The sequence below is a fragment of the Furipterus horrens genome, unplaced genomic scaffold (assembly GCF_987537825.1).
Source record: "Furipterus horrens unplaced genomic scaffold, mFurHor1.1.pri manual_scaffold_9, whole genome shotgun sequence".
Taxonomy (NCBI): Eukaryota; Metazoa; Chordata; class Mammalia; order Chiroptera; family Furipteridae; genus Furipterus; species Furipterus horrens.
This window is the reverse complement of record NW_028327179.1, coordinates 4,859,280-4,881,016: the sequence shown is the minus strand read 5'-3', so window position 1 is coordinate 4,881,016 and position 21,737 is coordinate 4,859,280.

The window sequence follows — 21,737 nt, the reverse complement described above, 5'->3', positions numbered from 1 at the left end:
TTGTTTTAGCTTGATATTAAAAAATAAAAATGCTATTTTTAGCTATCAGAAGGCATTTATTTAACACCCCAGTAAATATAGCACCAACACAGGAGTAGTGAACAAATTACAATTAATCCTTACTCATCTTTCAGAGCCGAGCTTAAGTGCCGCTTCCTTAAGAAAGACTTCTTTGACCCCCCCCCCCAGTAAGTCTATTCTGATATATGTTCTGTAGAGACCTCTGTTTTTCTTTCATCAGCTGAATCTACAAATTGGATTCTACTCCCCATGAGGGCAGAAACTGTGTCTAACCTATTAAATTCTATGTGCCTGTGGCTATCCCACCCTCACATATCACACACTCTGCCAATGGAGAGGGTAGGATTGCATGCACAAATATGAACTAATAAGTCCAGCGAGTTACCAATAACTGAATAGCTGGAAAAACAATCTAAAGATAAATAGAGGGAAGCCTTTAAATCCCAAATGTCTGTGGATGCGCAGAGACCGAGAAAACTCCCCGGCTGCAAATACAGGCCATTTTCTACAGAAAGGAAGGAAGCCGTGGCACACTGCCAAGTCCAGTGGTCAGACTAGCAGTGGGACAGCGGGGAGTAGGACTGGACCCCAGTCAAAGAACTGGTGAGCAGCACTCTGTCCGCTTTTAGGATTATTGACGATGAATGACAGTCATGGGTCTCCCACTGCCCCTCTTTGAACAGAAATGTCAGTTATGCTATCCTATGCCTGACGGTTAGTGTAGGCTGGGTGGTTCTCGGACAGACAACTGATCTCTTTCAACCATAAGTCTTCAAGTCGAGAGGCACTGTACAGGGGACCAAACCCAAGGTTCCCCATGCACCCCTGGACCTGACTTAGGCAACGAGGTTCTGACTCTTGAGCCTGATTCTCTCAAGGGATGAGATTTTGACAGAGGTCCTTGGCAGGGAGAGTGTATTTTGCATAGTGGAAGAAAATACATGATTTATGGCTGAAAATTGTTTCCTGCTCTTCCCATTGAGAGGTGGAGGCTTGGGCCTTATCCTCTTGAGCCTGTGCCTACTTGAACAATACACTAGCATAAAAACTGTGCTATGTCCTGGCAGCGGCTAAATCATAAAAGGCCACTGAGCATCTGCCTCGCTTGCTATGACATTACCAGGACCGCGTTTGAGACGTGCCACCACTCTGATGCTGTCATGTTACAAAGAATCCCAGTTACATGGGGGGAGCCCGGTTGAGACATGCCTGTCGGCCGTTTCAGCTGAGCCAGACCTGAACTCATCCCAGCTCAGCGATAAATGAAGATGAGCGATTCGCCAGTTGAGTTCATAAACCGCTGAGAGCCATTGAGATTCTTTCCAGGAGCCTGGGAGGTTAAAACTGTTTTCTTAATAATGCTAATACACTGCTTGCCTTTTGCTCCATGTCGGTATTGGACGTGGTGGAAAACTGCTGACAGCTCTGCAAGGCAGAGACACAGCCTCTGCCGATATTCTTTAAATTCCTCACCACCAGGCACTTGCCAAAAAAAAAATGTCATTTTCACTTAAGACCATCCTTGGCGATGCAGGAAAAAAATATTAATTTCATCAAATCAAAGTCTTTTAGGGCTCCTCTTTCCGGGATTGTCTGTGACAAGACACGCATACATATGCATGAAGTTTCTTGCTGAGTCCCAAGCGTGGCGCTCATCTCGAGGAAAAGCAATCACCTAATGGAGTGGCGGGCTGAACTGGGTGCTTCTTTCATGGGTCAGCATTCTTACCTGAAAGAAGGACTGGAAAACCATGGCGACTCGTCACTAAATATGTGGAAACTCCTTCCCTCAGAAGAAAGAAACATTTCAAAGGAGGACGTGACTGTGGGCTGTGGGTGATCCCTGTTTACTTTGCGTTGGACTCTCTCAGCCCCGTAGCTTCCCAGGGCTTTCCTGACAGGGTGCGTGAGGTTTCCCATACGTTTCATGTTTTGACTTTTATAATGAACTAAATCAACGTTTGCAAGATCTGCATAGCTTGATGGACTAGAGCTTTCTTCATGAACTGTACACATGATAAAAATCACTGATGGGCAAAAAAATCCATCCGGAGTGGAAGATACACCAATAGGTTTTAGTCTAACAGTGAAAAATGTTCCTTAACACACCTCGGACTCCACTCTGCAACAGGACTTTCAGAAAGTCGAGTCTTGTCGAGTCTTGGTATAGTATCGAAGGACAATATTCACATTTATCTGAAGAGGCGATTAAAATACCTGTCCTCCAATTTTACATCTATGTAAAATCAGATTTTTCTTCATCTATTTCAATCAAAACAAGTAGATGTGAGAAACTCTTTTCTATTAAATCCGAAATGAAGGGATTTTGCAAAAATGTAAAACAGTGTCACTCTTTTCATATTTTTTTGGTGGAAAATATAGCTTTTTAAAAAATGTCATATACGATATCAGTGAAAGAGCGTAGCATAGCTATTTTAATTAAATTAAAAATAAATCCTTTAACTATTTCTTCAATTTTGAATAACATGAATATCGATGGTTAGAATTCACGTGAACAAAGACTCCTGGAGGTCCTCGGTCATTTTTTGAACAGGTGGCAGTGTCCCGGGGCGGAAAAGAAGTGGCTCCACGTGGCTCCGGGCACCAGTGTTCCAGCGCGGCCAGCCACTCAGCTCTCAACGGCGGAGGCCACAGCCCTCGAGGGCGGACACGCCATTCCTGCCGGGCCTTCCCGGGGTCCTCCCCGACAGGAGCCCCGGCCGGAAAGGAACCGGAGAATTTCGCACGGCTCAGGGTGGGAGGTTCAGTCCGCAGTGATCGATCCTGAAACCCTGGCCTCTGTCTTCAGCCCCTACCTAGTCCTCATCCCTCTTCTGTCCCCTCTGTGACAGCTGCACCCAGTCACCTACACTGGGAGGCTGGAGCTTCCTAAGACCTCTCTCTGTCCCTCATCCCAGTGTCCTGGACTTGCCACGTTTGCCAGGTGGTACCTGCTCGGTAGCTCAGCCCTTCACTGGTTTCGGCTTTCAGAGCCAGAAGTCTCTCTCTCTCAACCTGAAGATGGCGACAGCCTCCGACTGGTCTTCCTGGTTCCAGTTGCTCTTGTCCTCAGCCTGGCACCTTGGGTCGGGAGTCCTCCTTTAAGAACATACTTGGCCTTGTTAGCCTCCTGCTGAGCAGCCTTCGGTAGCTAGTCATCACCCTCAGGATGAAGATCAACCGAGGTGACAACGAGCGCTCTGATGCCTGCTGTCTGTGTGGCCCCCGCTCCATCATCAGCTCTCCTTAAATCGCTACATTCTGCTTCCAGAATAAACCATTGTCCGTGAGATCTCTGTGCTTGTGTGTTTGCCTTTAACTCTGCTACGTCCTACTACACTTCCAAGATTTGTGTTAATAATCATCTCCTTTTGGAAGCAACATATGCCTCTAGAAGAATGTTAGGGTTTCTGCCCTGTGTATTTATATTACACCAGTCTGTGCCTGCATTTTTACATTTATGAGAACATATAACTTTATACTGTACTGAGAGTTCATTAGAGGTGGAATTCTGTTGTATGTTTGTGTTCTTGAAGTCCTGTTATCTATCACAGAGACAAACTAATATCTGTGGAATGAATAAAGGAACTGCTCTTTATACAGTAGACATTTCCCACAGGATTTGAAAATAATTTAACTACTTGTAGTGAGACTGCTGTATTAAACAAAGATTCAAAGTTAAAGAGTTAGAAATTTTCTTTAACAAGTCAAGAACAAACAAACAAAAACAGATCATTCACAGTCGGAGTAAATATTAACAAGAATATACCACAGATTCTATTAGTTTCCTAAGAGCTATACTCTCTCTTTTTACTCTTTAATATCACACCCTCCGTCACGCCCTGTACACTGCTGTGCAGGTGCTGGTTCACAAAGCAGTAATCCCCAGAAACCAAGCCCCTGCCAGCTAAGATACCCCCTACCACAACAGCCGTATCAGCAGCATTGGAGCAAAACTTAATAGAAGTAGGGAGAGAATAAGAACATTATTAGACAGGAAAAAGGGAATATGACTAAAGGAGAGGAAAATCATTTTGAGAGGGAAGAGGGAGGAGAAAAAATAATAATAGGAAATAGAAGTGAGGTGAAGAGAGGGAGAAAAAGAAAATTCCAAACTCGAACAAGCAAGGGCAGGGGGAAGGCATAATGGGGTAAGACAGGGGGAGAGTAACCAGTGAGATGTGAAATAAAAAACAATCGTGAATAGGAAGACAGGTGAAGGAGAACAGCAATAACCATAATATCCATGCCAAACAAGCCATGACTTAGAAAGATGAGAATAAGATGAGAATCTTATACGAAGGGGAAAAAGAATGTGAGTCAGAGCATATAAGACTCAACCAATGAATACTTAACTAAGTAGAAAAACAAAAATATCTCTCTTTCTCATGAATAAACAAAAACATAAACACAATTAGAAATAAACCATTACAATTAAATGAATTAATTGGTAAAGAGGTGTGTATGATATGTGGTACAAAAGTCCTTATCAAATGTGAGCTATTAAATTATTACTTTGTTGTTGTTGTGTTGCCAGAATATTCCTACAATCAGTTTTGTGATTAATATCTTTGACAGCTTGAGAGAGGTCAGAGGGCAGGGGATTTGTGGAGCTGGTGAAATAGGTGAGGGGATTATGCAAAAACAAATTTAAAAAACCCGCATAGATGCAGACAACAATGTGTTGATTACCAGAAGGAAAGGGGGGTTGGGGAGGCAGAAGAGGGTAAAGGGGTGGGGGGTGGCAAATGGTGATGGAAGGAGACTTGACCTTGGGTGGAATGAACACACAGTACAATATACAGATGACATATTATAGAATTGTACGCCTGAAATCTACATAAGTTTATTAACCAATGTCACCCCAATAAATTCAATAAAATTATATTAAAACTGAAGGATTTCTAAAGTGGAGGAAACAAAGATTGTGGTGAAATCTCTGGTCCAACCTGACACATGTACAATTGGGAAACTGGAAGGGTCCCTGTGAGCTGGTGAAATCTTGAGTCTTTCCCCGCCTCTTCTATGACCACTGCCTGTCGTTTGTTTCATGTCTGTTTTTTTCCCAAATTTAATTCCCTTGCTGCAATAAATCTTTATCTCGTGTGTGTGCTGACTGCTAAGTACAGCCATTGCTGGCCGTTCTATGTCCTACTAATGAGCCATAAGAAATCTCTCCTGTCACTTGGCACCGCTGACTTCATTCACACTGCATAACCGAACACCTAAAAACAAGTCGCTGTCAGTTTTTATTAATATGGAGTGGTTTCCACTAGCAGAAACCATATCTGTTGGGGAAAAGCGAAGACTGAAGGAGGATGAATTTCCGAGGCTTGTACTCCCATTGCCCCTTTGGGCGAAGTGAATCCTGGAGATGGTAGGCTAACCCTGAGCTTCAGGGCCAGATCCTGCCCATTACTGGTTACGTGGACTTGATGGAATAGTTAGCCGCCCTGACCCTCAGATGCTCTCGCTATAAAATAGAATTCTTTTCTCACCAAGTGCAGCCAAGCCAGTCAATCAGAAACCCCATTTTCAATTTAGTGAGAAGCAAATAGTTAGCTGAGTGTGGAAATTGGGAGGTTACAGTCCGAGATACTTGGGTTGGTAAAGTGGGCAAGAGGGAGGGGCGTGCCGGATCTCATTACATAGAAAACAGAGGTCCCTGGGCCTCTCAGTTATCTCTGTGGGCACCAGCTAGCTGTTCCCGAGGCGCAGAGTGGTGTCTCTGGGGTGCCGGGTCCCTGCACCCCCCGCTGGTCTGCTCTCTGCACTGTACTGGGCTCTTGGGAAGCACAGGTCTCCCCCCTTTGCTGAAATTGGTTTCCCTTGACTCCTACTCATCGGCAGACATGTAAGGATGGGCAGAGGCTCCATCTTGCTTGGCTAACATCCGCCTTCCGCTTCTGCTGCCAAATCTTTCAGCTCCACCCTGCCGGGCCCGACAGACTCGAAGGCTCCCAGTTCAGAGTCTCAAAGGAACTGCGGGGAGGCCAGGTGTGCCTGCAGGGCCTGGTCATTGCCGCCTCCCCTCCTTGTATAGTAGGGCCTCGACTCGGGGTCTCCCCTGGTGTCCCAGAACAAGGGGAGGGCTCCCTGCTTTCCTCACTCCTGTCCCTTTATTAAGCACCTGTGCAAAGGAGGCCCCAACACACCATGCCTGGGGTACCCAGTCACGGCTGGCCGTGGGGCTCACTTTGCAGGGATAGAGGAACAATACAGGGCTTTGGGGTCGAAGCCAGGAGAAGCAGGGCAGCTGCTGCCCCAGTCCTTTGGGATTCTTTTCAAGGGCAAGCAAGCCACGCAGAGAGATGTCTGAGTGCCTTCCAGTGCCCTGGGACACGAGGAAGCAAGTGCTCCCCCAGGGCCAGAGCTTCCAGACACCCCGGGCCAGGCCGGACGTGTGGGGGAGGGAGCCTTCCCACCACTCAGCCCTCACCTGACTGCAGCCCCCCGGGGGGGCGGGGAGGACTCTCCCATCTGAGACCGTCCTGGGCCGAAGTTTTACAACTCGCCGCTGGAAGCCAGTGTGCGTTTGGGGGCGCGAGCACCTTCTCCTCCCTAAAGGCCGAAGAGGGAAACCAGGGGCACAGTCTGCTCTTCCCTCACTTCCATCCCCCTCTCTTCTCTGACTGTCCCCAGGGGCTATACATTCACGTGTGTGTCACGGGCAAGGTGGCGCTGGTGACTGACGGTGATTGAAGCTGGGACGTCGTTGCCGGGCTTTGCGTTATTTTGTTTCCCTGTTCTCCCCGTCCCGTTTCAGTCTTCACAGCTCACGGATTTCTCGCCTCCCGCCAACAGTCGCTGAACTTTGTTGATCTAATACTCTTCTCCACCAAAACACGTGCTGCGAAGTCACATGCAAAAGATTTAAGGAAAATGTCCTCAAGGGGAAAAGATGATTAGAGGAAGAGGCCGAGCAAAAGCGCAATCGCAGACAGGCTGGAGGATACAGCTTATGTCTGATCCCGCAGAGAAACCCTGGCGTGTAAGTCGTGCCTCCGGAGTTTGTCCTGGCTTGAGGCAGGGGAGCGGGTCTTCCATAACCCTGCCTGGCCCAGTCATGGGCTGAGGGCTTCCCGGGCAGTGGGGAGATAAACCTCCAGGGCTCGGGGCTCTGGGTTCCTGCAGGCAAAGATGCTAAAGCATCGCTCTCCGCGGAGGGCCGCAGGTGCGCCCCGTTGTAGGAAGACCCAGGGGCCGGGGAATCTAAACACAACACCTGGATTCCAAGGGGATTTCTGCGGCACCGACTATATAACCATTTAGGTTATCGGGAGGCACATGAAAAGACATCAAAAGAGACCCGAATCCGGACTCCACTTGACACGCAAGAAGTTTAAGGTTTATTACTGACACATGAAGTTCACGGGGCTTAGGAAAACGGCCTGCCGGGGTCGAGGGAGGATAAAGAAAAGAGCGGATCCTTATTCTCATTTTTAAGGGAGTCAGTTTCTTCCCCCAACTCCTTGTAGGTGTCAGTAGATACCATTGCTTTACTTGATGATATGGTCACGTGTGTATTCATGTAAGAACTAGAAATAGCTATGTTGTCAATCTCTGCTGTCCATTTCCGGTCCGTTTGGTGGTTTCCCTGTGCCTTCAAGGCATGGCTTCGTCCCATAAATTATTGAAGCAATGTATCCATTTTGTAAGGATTCTGTTTGTTTGACATGAAAGGCAATAATTTGTACATCCACTTATCAGGCACTTATCACTGTAGCATGTCACACTCCGCTGCAGATAAGACAACCGGTGAGGACGTCATCATTTATTATAGAGCCACATGGAGGTCCTCTGAGTAGCTCGGGAGACACCGGTGACATCTGATCCTCTAACACAGGAGATGGAATTAAGGTACCCTTGAAAATCTGTATGTTAAAGAGTAGTAGAGTATGGTAAATTTATGTCTCAATAAATGTGACATTTAAATCTTCACCTATATCAAATTATGTTGTGTAACTTCCCGGGAGTATATAGCTGTCAATCAATCAATCAATCACTTTTTTTTTATTTACCCTCTTTCTTCCCAATTCTGGCTAGGCCATACTAATGGGAAAGGATTTTATCAGAATCTACATTATAGAGTAACTCTATGAGCTGAGTCCTTCAGGTCTGGCACTTCATATACTAAAGAGATAAAATAATTGAGCAAATCCTCTCTTCAAAATGTTTTCTTTCAAGGTTTTTTTTTTTTTTGTTTTTATTTTTTTGGCTGAAAATATAGTAAATATATTCATCCTCATGTGTATTTACTTAAATACCCCTTAAGATCAAGAGCCTGAGATAAAACATGATTTCAAGAGTGCTTTTTAATCTTTCCTGCTTAATGGACTCACCTGGGAAGCTTTTAAAGCTCCTGACATCTGGGCTCCACTCAACAGATGCTCTTGGCATTTTGTGGTCCGACCTGGGCATCGAGATTTATTCAAAGCTCTCAAGGTGATTCTGTTTGTGCAGCCAAGGTTGAGAGCCCCTGATGTAGAGGGCAACATTCAAACACGTTTAATATGTGCAAAAATCATCATCCCTGTTACAACACCTCTTATTTCCACAAAACACAAAGCACATTAGAGAGCTCATCAGTTGCTGTAGGTCCCCTTTCTTCCCCTCACCCCGGACATTCAGTTTGTGGCCCAGGAGGCCAGGTCTCATTAATTTGTCAAAACTTTGAAAATGGGAAAGTACTCAGATTCAAAGTGGAGTTCCCCACCCCCCATACCTCCCTTATTTCAAGAAGGGAAAGTGAGTAGGGCTTTCTACTGCTCCCGCTGGTCATGTCCTTCAGCTGCCCTCAACGCTGAAGATTATTGTAATAGTTACAAAGTCTCAGATGAAGCCCAATCTCCGGGGGTCAGGTTAATGGGTAATTTGTTTGAGTTTGTGTGCATGTGTATAATAAAAATGTGCCACTTGAACCATTTTTTTTTTATGTATACTTCAGTAGCATTAAGAATATTCCCAATTTTGTGCAACCATTCTCATTATTTATCTCCACAGATTTTTCCTCACCCCGAACAAACACTCAGTGACCATTAACCAACCAGCGTCCATTTCCCTCTGTCCTTCCCCCGTCCCTGGTAATCTTTCATCTTTGCGTCACTGTGAATATGCCCATTATTTCATGTAAATGGAACAATACCACATGTGTTCTTTTTGGGGGACTGTTACCTCTACAGTAGCTGGAATTCTTACTTTTCTGGGGTCACGCTTTTGGCTTGCCTGCTTGTCCCAAGCCCCATCAGCTTCCTGTTTTTGTTCCAGCAAATGTTCTTCTTCTATGTAATTGTGAATTCAACACTTCACAGTGTTATGCAAAGTATTCTATGTTCTAAAAATACACAAACGCACGCGTGGATAAGTAGAATCCTTCCACAATCTATTTTAAATATTGTGGTATTATACTATCCATTATGAAGTGAATTAATTGAGAGGAAAAAAGTGTCTTACTCACAATATTAATTAATGAAATAACGCATTCTGCTTATTTGCATATCTTACTGGGAGCTGAAACATGCCAATTGAGCGATTATCTTAATTAACGGTTGTTCAGTGAACCATGCTGCTGCAGCTCATAAAGAATTAAGAGAGACCACTGGCTGCTTCGTTCTCTTTAGTCATGACACAGTTACAAATCATACTGAACCACATTCCAATAATTACAAAGTTGTATGCTCACAAAAACACACATATATATCTATTTAAAACAAAAAAAGTGGATTAGGTTCCAGGCTTCTGGTGAGCCTCAAAGACAAAAAAATAAAAGAATTTAATAGAGTAATTATGTTTTTATTTTTTAGTGGCCAACGACAAAATGTATTCTTTCTTTTCCAGCAGAAAATTTAGTCCATCAATTTATTTGTCTACTCTGGAAAATACTAAGCAACTAAATGAAATTGCTGTCTGTTTTGCTTAAAACTTTTTTTAAAATAATTTATTTGTTTGTTTATTTTATTTTCAGAGAGAGGGGAAAGGAGAAAGAGAGGGAGAGAAACATCACTGTGTGGTTGCCTCTCACTCGCGCCCCCAACTGGGGACCTGACGTGCAACCGAGTCACGTGCCCTGACTGTTTTGCTTAAAACTTTGACTATAAATTAGGGGAAAAAAACAACAAACCAAGTCTTGGTATTCAGAATCTCAAGAAACAATGTATTTTCCCTGAGGCTAGGTTCAGAGTATATGGTCAGATAATAACCAGATAATATAGTCCTTTCGATGACAGTAAACTTATTAGTCTTCTGTGGCTATTTTTTAGTGTGTAGTCAGATGTGTTCAGGGCCTCTGATTTCTGTAGAACTAATTTCAGTGATTTATTCTGGGTCTCTTTGATGGTGAACAAGCATAGTCCAAGAGAAGAAACGCAACCCTCCTGAGTGGCTTGTTTGCTCAGGGCCCGCCCGCCCAGCCAGACACAGGAGGCAGGGTTTGTAGGGCAGCCCTCACTCTGCACCCAGAACTGTACTCCCCATGTTCACGCCTTAGCTCCCTGCATCCTAATGACTCCTGGAAGGCAGGTGCTCGTTGACTCAACAGCGTCTTCTTTTTAACTGAACCTCAGAGACGCGCAGTTGTTACCGAACAGCAATGGGGATCCCGCTGCCCACCGCCGCCCTCCAGGCGAAATTCCAGAGGCAAAGGTTTGGTGATAAAGGAAGAGTCTTTATTCAACAGCAGTCACAGCTTTCATCATTTAAGCCTGTCAATGAAGGCTAAACTCTTGACACCTGAATCCTCCTGCATTCCCGTTAGTTTCTGTAGGGTTAGTTTACAAATGAAAACAACAGAACAGACAAAAGCTGCACAATTACGGAGGAATGGCAGGCTTCTGCCTCAGAGCCTATTCCCCTCTAGAAAACCCAAAGAATAAACCTGCCACCCTCTAGAGGCCAGGCCAGCCCAGTCCTAGCCTGTGCCCGGGGTTCCTTCCCATCCCAAACACCTCCCATTGGGAAATGCAGGCAGCTGCAGCACGGTCACCCAGGCTGGCTGGGTCTTAGAGTGGAGGGCGGGGCAGGAAGAAAACATTCCTCCAAGGAACGCGCCCTTCACTACGTTCTTGGGAGGAGGATGCTATGGAAATAAGCAAAGGTGCTTCCTAAGCAATGACCTAAAGCAGCCCCGGTGTTGTGTACAGAAGGCTAGAACTCTCACCCCAATGTGCACTGATGCCAATCCCAAATTCTTACAACCCGGCTGCTTCCAATATAGTCCAAGTACACAACGTTTAGCTGCTGAGAGCCTGCCTCCTTGACATGCCCCTGAAACTTCACCCTAATTTGGGGACAATAAATTAGACAGATGCAGTAGCTATAAAAGACCCTGAACGGCTGTTGCCCTTAGGGTCTCTCTGACCAGAGACTCCCCTCTTGCTGCTGAGTGACGTCACCTTGTTACAGAACCCCTGGGCCGCTCCAATTGAAAACAAACCCACGGGCTCTTTAGTTAGGGGTCCGATTGCCCACCGCCAGAATTACAACTCTTGATACTTCAGTTGAGTGAAAAGAAAATTGTTTATTTAACAGTTACACATATCCTTGCCTCCCCCCTACCAAACCTAGCCAGTTTTAGGAAGGTCAGAAACACCGTTTCCCTACTTCCCAAACACAGTTCAGCTTTACCAGCGGCTGCCAATCATTCAATCTGATTGGGGAGGTCCTTTCTGTGCTGTGGTGCCCTCCAGCTCTCAATACAAAACCGCCGGGATTCTCAGCCTCCTTGCAAACTGTCTTCTTTCTGTAAACCGCGTGGATCTCCTCTTCTCCAGAGCACCCCTGCGAACACCCGCCAGTGAGGGAGACAGCCCCAGAGCGCGCCGTCCCCCTAAAGTGTTCGAAGCTGCCTATATATACCTGACTGGGTGTTGCCAACAGTTCTGACCATTCAGAGAACCCCACGCAGGCTCTGTGTGCTTTCCATACCGTCCCCTGGTTCAAGACTCCTCCCATCCACCTGAGGCCTTGGAAGCATCCAAGCCATTTTGCGTAATGAAAGACACCAGCCACCAGCCTCAGGCATGTGGAAGCATTCTGAAAGGTGCTTGCTTCTCCCCATCCCCCAGCTGCAAACTCCGGGGATTTTTGGACTTCACTATTTCTGTAACAACCTGAACACATGTGCCCCTCCCCTCACTCCCCTTCTGGCGGTGGCCTTGCACTTCTGTCTCTGAAAGGTGTCATTCTAGGAGGCGCTTCCAGTGTCCTGTAATCCTGTCCAAATACTGCCCATAAGGCTTGTGTGTTACCAGCTCTGATGGTTCTGTCTCTTCCCTGATCGCCCTTGATGTCTTCAAACTCACCACAGTTGACTCCTGTAGACTGAAGTGCTTTTGTGTTCCCTAGTGGGGAGGGGGAAAAGAAGAAAAAGTGGGATCAGAGCTACATTCCTTGGACCCATAACAGAAAAGAACTGAACTCAGCCAACAGAAATGTTCCTTCTCTTCCTCTCCTCCATGGGTCCCTTCATCAAATAAACACTGAAGGAAGATTTAAAGCATACTGCTTTGATGCAGTATCCAAGTGCTAGCCATTTACCAGCTTGGAGTACTACGCAGTAAGTCTTCCCGGACAGGCAACAGGAGGCAGGGGGGCGTGGGTGCTTTGGGGTACTGACAAGAGGCATTAGGGTACTGACAAGGGACGGTGGAGGCACTGATACGAAGTCGGCCATGCTAACACTTGAGCAGATCCCTGTGGTATTGGTTCAGTGACCAACTCAGGTAGGGCTTTTAGTGTGTTCTAAGCCCTAGTTTCTTTGACATTATCTTAGTTTGTCTTCTGTTAACACGTTCCTTCTGCATGTCAGTGATTATGTCAGCTGTACCGGGTATCGTGGTGAACATTCCAAAGTGTTTACTTCTAATTTTGCCCCCGTAGATGAGCTAGGTGCTGCTATTCGCAACAAGATAAAAAGGGCAGGTAGGCTATTCTCTCTCCGACACGAATGAAGCTTTTCTGTCTAAACTCTCCTGAACTAGGACTTAAAAACCAACTTCTCAAAGGCTGAGGTCTGTCTATTTTTGGATTAAAGATTTCAGGTTAAAAGGGGAAAGGAGCAGTTCCATTTAGAATACAGTATAAGACCTCGTATGATAAAAGAAAATGATGGGAGGGAAAACACTTAGGAGAACTTCTCAGAAAAGTTTGGCAGGAAATTAAATGCTTCATTTAAGCTCATTTATCATGCATTCACCTTTAGCTGTGACACATTGCCAGTAATGGTGACATTTGCAAACTAATTTAATTGCATATTCTTTTTTTTAGGAGTGATGTTATAGGACATAATTTCTAAATAATTATCAAACCATATTGAGCATTAATTTTAGTTATGTTTTTATTCAGCTTTAAATAAATAAATAAATGTAAATAGATGTGTGCGTATATAATTATGGTAGAGAGTAGATGAGAACTAATTGGCTGGTCAGCATTTAAAAGTTATTTTTGAAATTAAAGGAGAGAAATAAACACTAAAGCATGGCTTCCCATGGCTGAACGAGGGCACAGGAACTGACTCCCGACACCCACGTGGAGCAGAAAAGAGGGAGAAGAGCCTCGCCCTCCACACCAGCCGTGTAGACGCTCAGACCTTTTCCTGGGGCACTGCCTGCTCTTCTTGTTGTCTCTCAAGGCCGTGTCGTCCCATAGGAAGAAGCTGCAAGGACTGTAGCAGCAAAATGCTGCCTATGCTGACTTGGTTGGACAGGGGGCCAGAATTTCCCGTAGTGGCCAGGACGGAAGAAGCCCACGACAGCCCTTGTGATTAGACACTCGGTACAACTCCGGAGATCAGTTGCATTCAGGAGAAACCCACCCTCCCGGTTGAAGAATTAGGAAAAGAAGCCCCCGTGAACTTGAAACCGTGGTGGAAATCCCTGGCCTCTCTCTGTCTCCCTCTTCCTCCACCTCTCAATGTCTCTCTCTCCCTGGTTCCTTCCCAAGGCCATGGATCAGCAAGGTTTCAGGGGTGGTGGTTTGACACCTCAAATTCAAGGAAAAGTCACTTCTCTGCAGTGAGAAAATATGAAAAGGAGGCCTTGTGGTGCAAAAACTGCTGGAAAAATACTCATTATTTTTTTCTTTCTTTTCTTCCAACACGTGGCCAGAGGTGCGTTCAGCAGGTGGAACTGGGCCACAGTGTGGGAGACTAAAACACTGAAAGGAAACATCTATTGGCCAGAGAAACTGGCATCTGAATGTCCTGCCACCTGCTCTCCTGGCCACCAGTATGTCCCAATATAACCCGTCAAGGAAAGTGCTGGGTCAGCCTCAAAGAAGCTACAGCAGTTAATGAGCAGGTACCAGCAGGACCTCACAGAGGGCTCCTGGGACTGGATTCTGAGAGCGCAGATCAAGGAAAGGTGAAGCACAAAGTCTAGATTTAAAAAAAAAACAGTTTATCCATGTCAGGACACTCTTCCATGACACATATTTCACACCCAGCAAGGACAGGGAAGCGAGGATGACAAATGCATTTCTAGGATGTCACTTAGAAGCTTAAGAAAGGGATGGCCCACAGTATGTGAAACAGAAGCATCAACCCACACCACAAATAATATGGGAGGCTTCCAGCTTTCAGTGGAACCCAGAGCAGGAAAGGGCTGAGCAGCAGGTCCAGTGTGTGGAACCGACAGCTAGAACAGACATAGTTTTGAATTTATAGCATCTCTGATCAAATATTTGCAACCCAGACCCACAGGGTTCAGGATACAGGGTCTCCCACAGCGGAGAACGACATGCCTTTTGAAAGACAGCTCCTTGTGAGATACTGGGCCTGGAAAAATAGGGCACCTCACCGTGGGGCATCCAGAGACCACGTAGCCATGATCACTCATGAACAGCTGTGTTCTGTCCCACACACCAGTCAGAAAGTCCAATGGCAACGGCAGATCGCGCACGAACAGGAGGAGCGGGCACAAGTAAGGGGGATGATCAGTGGTCCAGACCCCCGATCTTCCTGTCTTGAACCAGCGCCTCCCCTCAGTGCACACTATGGCCTTATGGGGGGCTTCCTGAGGTACAGCTAAGACAGGAGGGAAAAGACAAAATTTAGTTGATAAATAAAACTTGATTCCGATAAATCTTTTCAACGGGAAGAACTTTGGGTGATGACCCCAATAATCCTCTTGTGATGGGTAGGATTTTTACATATTCTAGAGGAGTAGAAAATGACCTAGTTGTTTAGTCAAGTGCTTAGAAGAAGAAGAAAAAAAAGAATGTATTTATAAAAAAATTGCATATTTATTCTTACATGTTTAAACTTTAGTCACCTTCAGAGTACTCTTCATTTGATGCAATATATCTACTGAGACATTTTTCCACTGCTCAAAACAGCTTTTGAACTCATTGGTTTTGATGCCTTTTACTTCTTCTGATGTTTTCTGTTTCACCTGTTCCACAATGGAAAATCATTTCCCTTTGAGGACTTTTTCATCCAGGAAAACAAACAAAAAGTCACTTTGGGTGAGATCAGGTGAATAGGGAGGGTGGGGCATGGGGTCATGCCATTTTTGGTCCAAAAATGCTGAACACTCAGCACAGTGTGGGCAGGTGTGCTCACAAATCACCCATCATAGAATGGGCAAACACATTGAAAGAATCTTCAAAAAAAAATTATTGAAGCCGAATGCAGCCTCTCACAACAACACCAGCTGGTACACTGATACAGATGGGTTCCTAGACACTCACCTAGTGGAAGAGGCCTATAGTACAAGGAGCCTACCCTCCAGAAAATAAAGCCAGTTTTGGGGGTCACCTCTCATATACATAGAACTAATAGTCTAAGGTCCACTGATATTTAGTCAAGTTACTGCTTTCACCAAATGTTCAACTTTCAAACAACAAGGACTTAAGCTCAGATATGCAGATGGGAACACTTTTTGAGGAGACCAACCAGCAGTATGGTGGCAATTTGATTCCATGGGGCCCCTTCCAGCTGTAGGGGACAGTGATCCATCTCAGCCAGAACTGACACACTATTCACGGTAAAGTTTTGCCTGTTATGCTCATAGTGCCTCAGCCAGTGTCACTATAAAAGGATTTAAACATGTTTGACCCACTGATAGAGGTTCCCATAAATTACTGCACAAAGAGCCCTCGATAGCAAAGCACTTCTGGTGATGGCCCCTGACCACAGAATTCACTGCTTCCACCATGTCCTGGATTCACCGTGATTTCAGGTAACCTGGAAGGGATGTCCCAACAAAGGAGCTCCATGACTACCAGCTGAGCAGGGAAGCACACACTCAACCCTGTGCAATCATGCCGTTTGAGTCCTCTATTCTGTACCAGAAATGACCTGCAAATCTTTGCCTCCAAGTCTCTTTCCTGCCCCTCAATATTCAGTCCCCCCTGTTGTAAATCTAGAAAAATGAAGCAAACGATGGGAAAACCACTCTGCAGATCTGCAGACTGCTCCAGTTTCCTCCAACCAGAGCAAGCTACAGCTCTGATTTGAAATATGGTTTATCACACATAAAAGTCCCAGACAACAGTGTAGCTAAACTAAATCACCAGACAAATAAATTCCTTTCCTCATCATTGATTTGATAGGATCAATAATTAGGGGGTTGAGGAGAATTCTGTTTATATGCAATGTAAATGAAAGCAAATAAAGGATTTCATTTGTGTTTTTATGAGACATCAAATTAAAAGGATGAGAGGAGCGTAAATGAACTGAAGCAGGAGAAAGAGCAAAAAAAATCCCACGTTAGTTTTTGATTGCTGGTCACGTAAACATTACAGGCATCATCAGAAGTAGGCTTGATCTAATCAAAAAGAAGCTGGGATAAATGAACATTAATTGCATTTGCATTAGAAATCGAATACCGAGAGAATATTTGGGGAAAACGGGGCAATACCAGCCATCACGTTGGAGGAGCTAGCGACCGTTGTCCTAGAAATGTCTTCCCGAGACATCCGGGATCGCTCACGTGACCAGCAGACACTGGAGTGTCTCTCCACTGAGACGCTTCGGCTTTGTCCCAGCTGAATGTTCGCCTTAGAGTAGCTGCTTCTCGGGCACAGTTCTAACTGCATTTTTGATCAGGCATGAATTGTGTCCGGCCTACATGTGATCTGATCATGATTTCAATCACCTGAACAGTTACGTTTTGCTGGGACCTCATAAGCTTTTTTTACCTCAGGGCCATTTATGATCCAGTGATTTTACCTGCAACTAGGAAAACCTCCTTTCTTTAAAATACAACTCTAATAGCCTTTCAGTATGATTTTGCCATGTTTGGGGCATACAGTGGAGGTTGACGACCCTAGTAAGGTACCCGGACTTATACTAGAAGAATTCAGGAGGGGAACCTAATTTTTATTTTCATTGCAAATTATGTCACTTTAATATCCAAAGTCACTCTGAAATCAAGCTACATAAAACACTTTACAACTAGATTGAGCGTGCCCAGGGGTTTTTTCTAGCTCGACCTTGAGTAAGTTACTCACACAATCTTAGTCTCCTGTGTAATAAAAAATACCACAATAGTAGCCTAGGTCCACTTTAAAGACTTACAAACTAACATGTATTACTTAATAGGAATGAAAAAAGTTTGAGTTTTAAGTTCAAGTTCTCTGTAAAAACAGACAAGCAAAACAAAAAGACCCCCAGTACAATTACGTTGACAATTTTAAGTACAATAAAGGGGACAGTAAATATTCAAATGCATGACCATCATAATGGAAGTAGCTTTCTTCTTTGGGACCCTGCACTTGACTTTGGCTGTCCTCTGAGCTCCAGTGGCCAGAGGTAGGGCAGATTTCCTGAGGCCACTGTTTCCCCTTCCCTCCCAATAAAGAGGAGAGTAAACCTCATAATACAATTGAGATCTCAGGCTTCTCAAAAAGCTTTAGCTCGGTGCTTGATTATACAATGGGTTTGGAGACAGAAATGCTTTCTAAAAATATATATTGAAATTTGGGGAGCTTGTTTTCACATTTTGCTTACCACTCAGATTGTGTTTGTTTTCCCCATTGGTGTAGGGCCATCTCTTTATTTAATAGCATCATCAAGTTGCTCTTGTATTATCTATTTTCAGTTCAATCCAACCAAGGGGAAAATTGTAACCAGTGGTCCACTGATCATTGCATTCTGGTACCACAGCCACGTAGCCTCAGTGAGTAGCGGAGTCGTGGGTTCAGCCTTCAGTCATAGGCCTCCAGCCAGAATCTTTCATGCCCCATTACCTTGGAAGTATTGCTTAACCACTTCTTTTTTCCTCCTTTTTCTTTTATTTAATGCTTCTTTAAACAATATGCTTTCAGATAGTATATTTTAAATACCGTGGTTTGAGAAAGCAACCAAGTCCACCAAGCCATCATCTGAACATCCTTAATCTCCTGTTTACACAGCATGCTAGTACCCCTACTCTGCACCAGTAAACAGGCTTGCTCCTTGGGGAAACTCTAGTCTCTGCCACGAACAGCATCAGCTGTAGCTGATGAGATTCCATTCTGAATACCGGAATTGAGTGACTCTTCAGGCCAAATGGGGAGACCATCTCACTCTAGTAGTACAACCGCGTAGAAACATCATGTCTTTCATGTGACTCCCCTTTCTTTCCTTTTGATTCAAACTGGCCTCATCCAGCACGCGGACTCACCCACCTCCCTCTCCCTTGCATCTCCAAGTGCTTAATCATTAAGCCCACAGGACAATGAGGTTCAGATCAGCATTAAATAGAAGGAACTAAGCCTCTGTCCGCTGACCACAGAGAGAGCGAGCTTTGGTCAAACTAGAGGCAACACCGAGGCCTCAGTTGTATTTCAGCTCCGGGCCCAGAAAAACGGGAAACCAGATGAAGCAATACCCTGGCTGATATAAGGACCAGATGCACTGACCAGCTACCCACCACCGTACTGCTGACCAATCACGAGAGACCACAACCCTGACCCCGACCCTATAGGCTGCATGATTAATGATTGTTCCCCTGTATGACCCACCCCCTGGAAGCCATTGGGGAGCCAGGTTTTTGAGCTTTAGCTCACCTGTGTCTCTGGGGATGGGCCGCTTCCTAAAATAAGCCCTTATTTTCTTTACCACAAACTCCAATTTGTGTATCATTGGCCTTTGATATGTGTAGGCAAGTGGACCTCTTTAGTCTGGTAACAGTAGTTAGGTGGATGCTAGCAGCCAGTATTACAATGCCCAATGGGTGATTTGAGGGTCCTTTCAGAAGAAACCGACACAAGAAAGAAGAGCTTCAGATGCTGACATTGGCTGTCTCCCAGAAGACAACTGCCAGCTTGGGTGGTGAAACTCTCAATCAATGATCAGTGACATCAACCAGCTGACAGTCACCTAACATTAAGAGTGCCCCTTCGTGCTTCACTTTTAAACATAAAGAGAGCTGAGGGTTACCAAATCTTTGATGGGGCCTCCGATAGGAAAGACAGAGACCAAAAGAAAATCAAAAAGAAAATGAATGCAAGAGAAGTAGCCATACAGAGAGAAAAACAATCTCATAGAAAATTAAGCAAAAACAAAAACAAATTATAACTGATATTGTCAAAGAGCTGAAGGAAGATGCTATGAGATAAGGGGAGGTTTAAAAATGGAATTATAAAAACATAAGGTCTGGTAAGTAAACTTAAAATTCCTCCATTAAAAAAATCAATAGGTGTTTGGAAGATACACTTTATGATACGAATTTGAAATAGGATTAAAAAGAAAAACTGGAAAATGGGCGAGAAGTGTTAGAACTACCAGAGGATAAATCCAGGAGGTCAACTATCCTATGGAATCTCCAAGAAAATAGACTCTGAAAAGGAAAACAATTATAAAAGAAAAAAGTCAGTAATAATAAAAAGCTGTGCACCGACACAAACTGTCATGTGATAAAGAGTGTCCTGATGGTTTTCAGAGGGAAAAAGTGTCACACAGAGAGGAGGAAGAGCTGGAGAGCATCATGCATCCTAAGACCAACAGTGGGAGCCAAGGACGTTGTTCGATGCCTTCAACATCCTCGATGAAAATATTTTCTAATCTTGAATTCAATGGCCAATATTCTCTTTATGCCTTCAGCAAGTGTAGACTTTAAAAGTATTTTCAGCCCTGCAAATGGTCCCAAAATATATTTCCATTCCAGTCTTCTGAAAAATCTACTGGTGAATGTGTTCCATTAAAACGGGGCTTGGGGGTAAATTAAATAAGCAAGACAACAAGGGATCATGAAAACTTAATAAGAGTCTCAATCCCAGGAGAGGGGTGAATGGGCTTCCCAGGGTAACAGCAAAAGAAACACATCAGAGAAGACTTGTTAAGAAGCAGAAATCTAGATTGAAGTAGGAGAGTAAATTAAGGAGCAGGCTCCCCCATAATAGAAATATAAATAATAGAGTAAATGGCCTATTTGGCCATGTTAAAAGGAACTTTTACTGGTCTTCTTCACGGCTCAGCTTGAGATGAACTAATGATAGCTAATTAACAAGCAAGCGAATTGTAAAAATAAAGCAATTGCAAACTGATACTTTCTAAGCTGTTTAGGGTGGTAAGCTATCGTATTTTGATGTTATGTACTAAAAATAGCAACTATGGTTTTTTAAGTCTCCTGAAAGTATGTCAAACATAGTTTGTCTCCAATCTTTGAACCTCAAAAATAAGAATTATAATTACTTTACAGATAAGGAAATCAATACTCAGAGAAGCTACGTGACTTCATTCACACAGTTAGCAAGAAGTAAACTGGAATTCAAATGTATCTTATAAAGTCTATGCTTTCTCTAGCAAAACATGCTTAACTAGCATGCTGATACATATATATGCATATTGCACATATAAAAATGCAGTGTTGCAAAGCATGGCTGAAATATAATATTGCTTTTGTGTTTACTTGTGCTGTGTGTGTGTGTACATGCAGTATGTAATTTTCTCAACTAGATTATGAGCATTTAGTAGAAATAAATTATAAATTCTACTCACAAAATTACTGTTTTTGTGGTCCTTTACAACCTAGCAGAGAATCTTGTAAACAAGCTTCCACATGCTAATATTTTTCTGAGCTCTAAAGAAAATTTTTAGTGTAAAAAAAAAAAAAATACAACATAAATAAGTGAAATAGCCATGTTTTTATATATTTCTCCTTAGGACTTTAATTGCAAAGTATTTTTACCTTAAAAAAAGAAGTACAATGAGTAGGCAATAGTTTTTATATTTGTCTGTGCTGGGAAAGATATAAACTCTTATACAATGGACTTTCAATGACAACTTGACCTTGGAGAGCACTAGGTGATATAATTACGAGTGTCAGATTTCAGAAATCTATAAATTGAAGGAATGACCTAAAAAGGAAGAGTACTCACAAAGGAGTCTGGTTGTACAGAAGCTGAGAGAGGTTTTTTAGAGAGAGGAATTAATCAACTGTTGAATAGCACTGTCGCCTAATCCAGAAGATTCCACAACATGCAGGCCCGTGGTAATTTCAAGAGCTATCTTGGGGAGAGGGCCAGAGGAGGTGGAAGCCATCCTGTTTACTGCATGCCTTCCCCCTAGAATGGAAGCTGCATGAGGATAGGAGTTGTTTCCTTTCTTCCCGGTGCCGTCCCTGGTGCCTGCTGAGTGCTGGGCAGAGCAGGTGCTGGACAGTGTTTTCATTTAGTAAGTTTCCGGCACATGTGTGTTCTGGGTCCTGCGCTAAAGTGCCGCGTGCAGGAATTTAAACAGAACAGAACCGACTATTGACATCGAAGATCTGGTGGTAATGAGTTCTGAGGAGCAA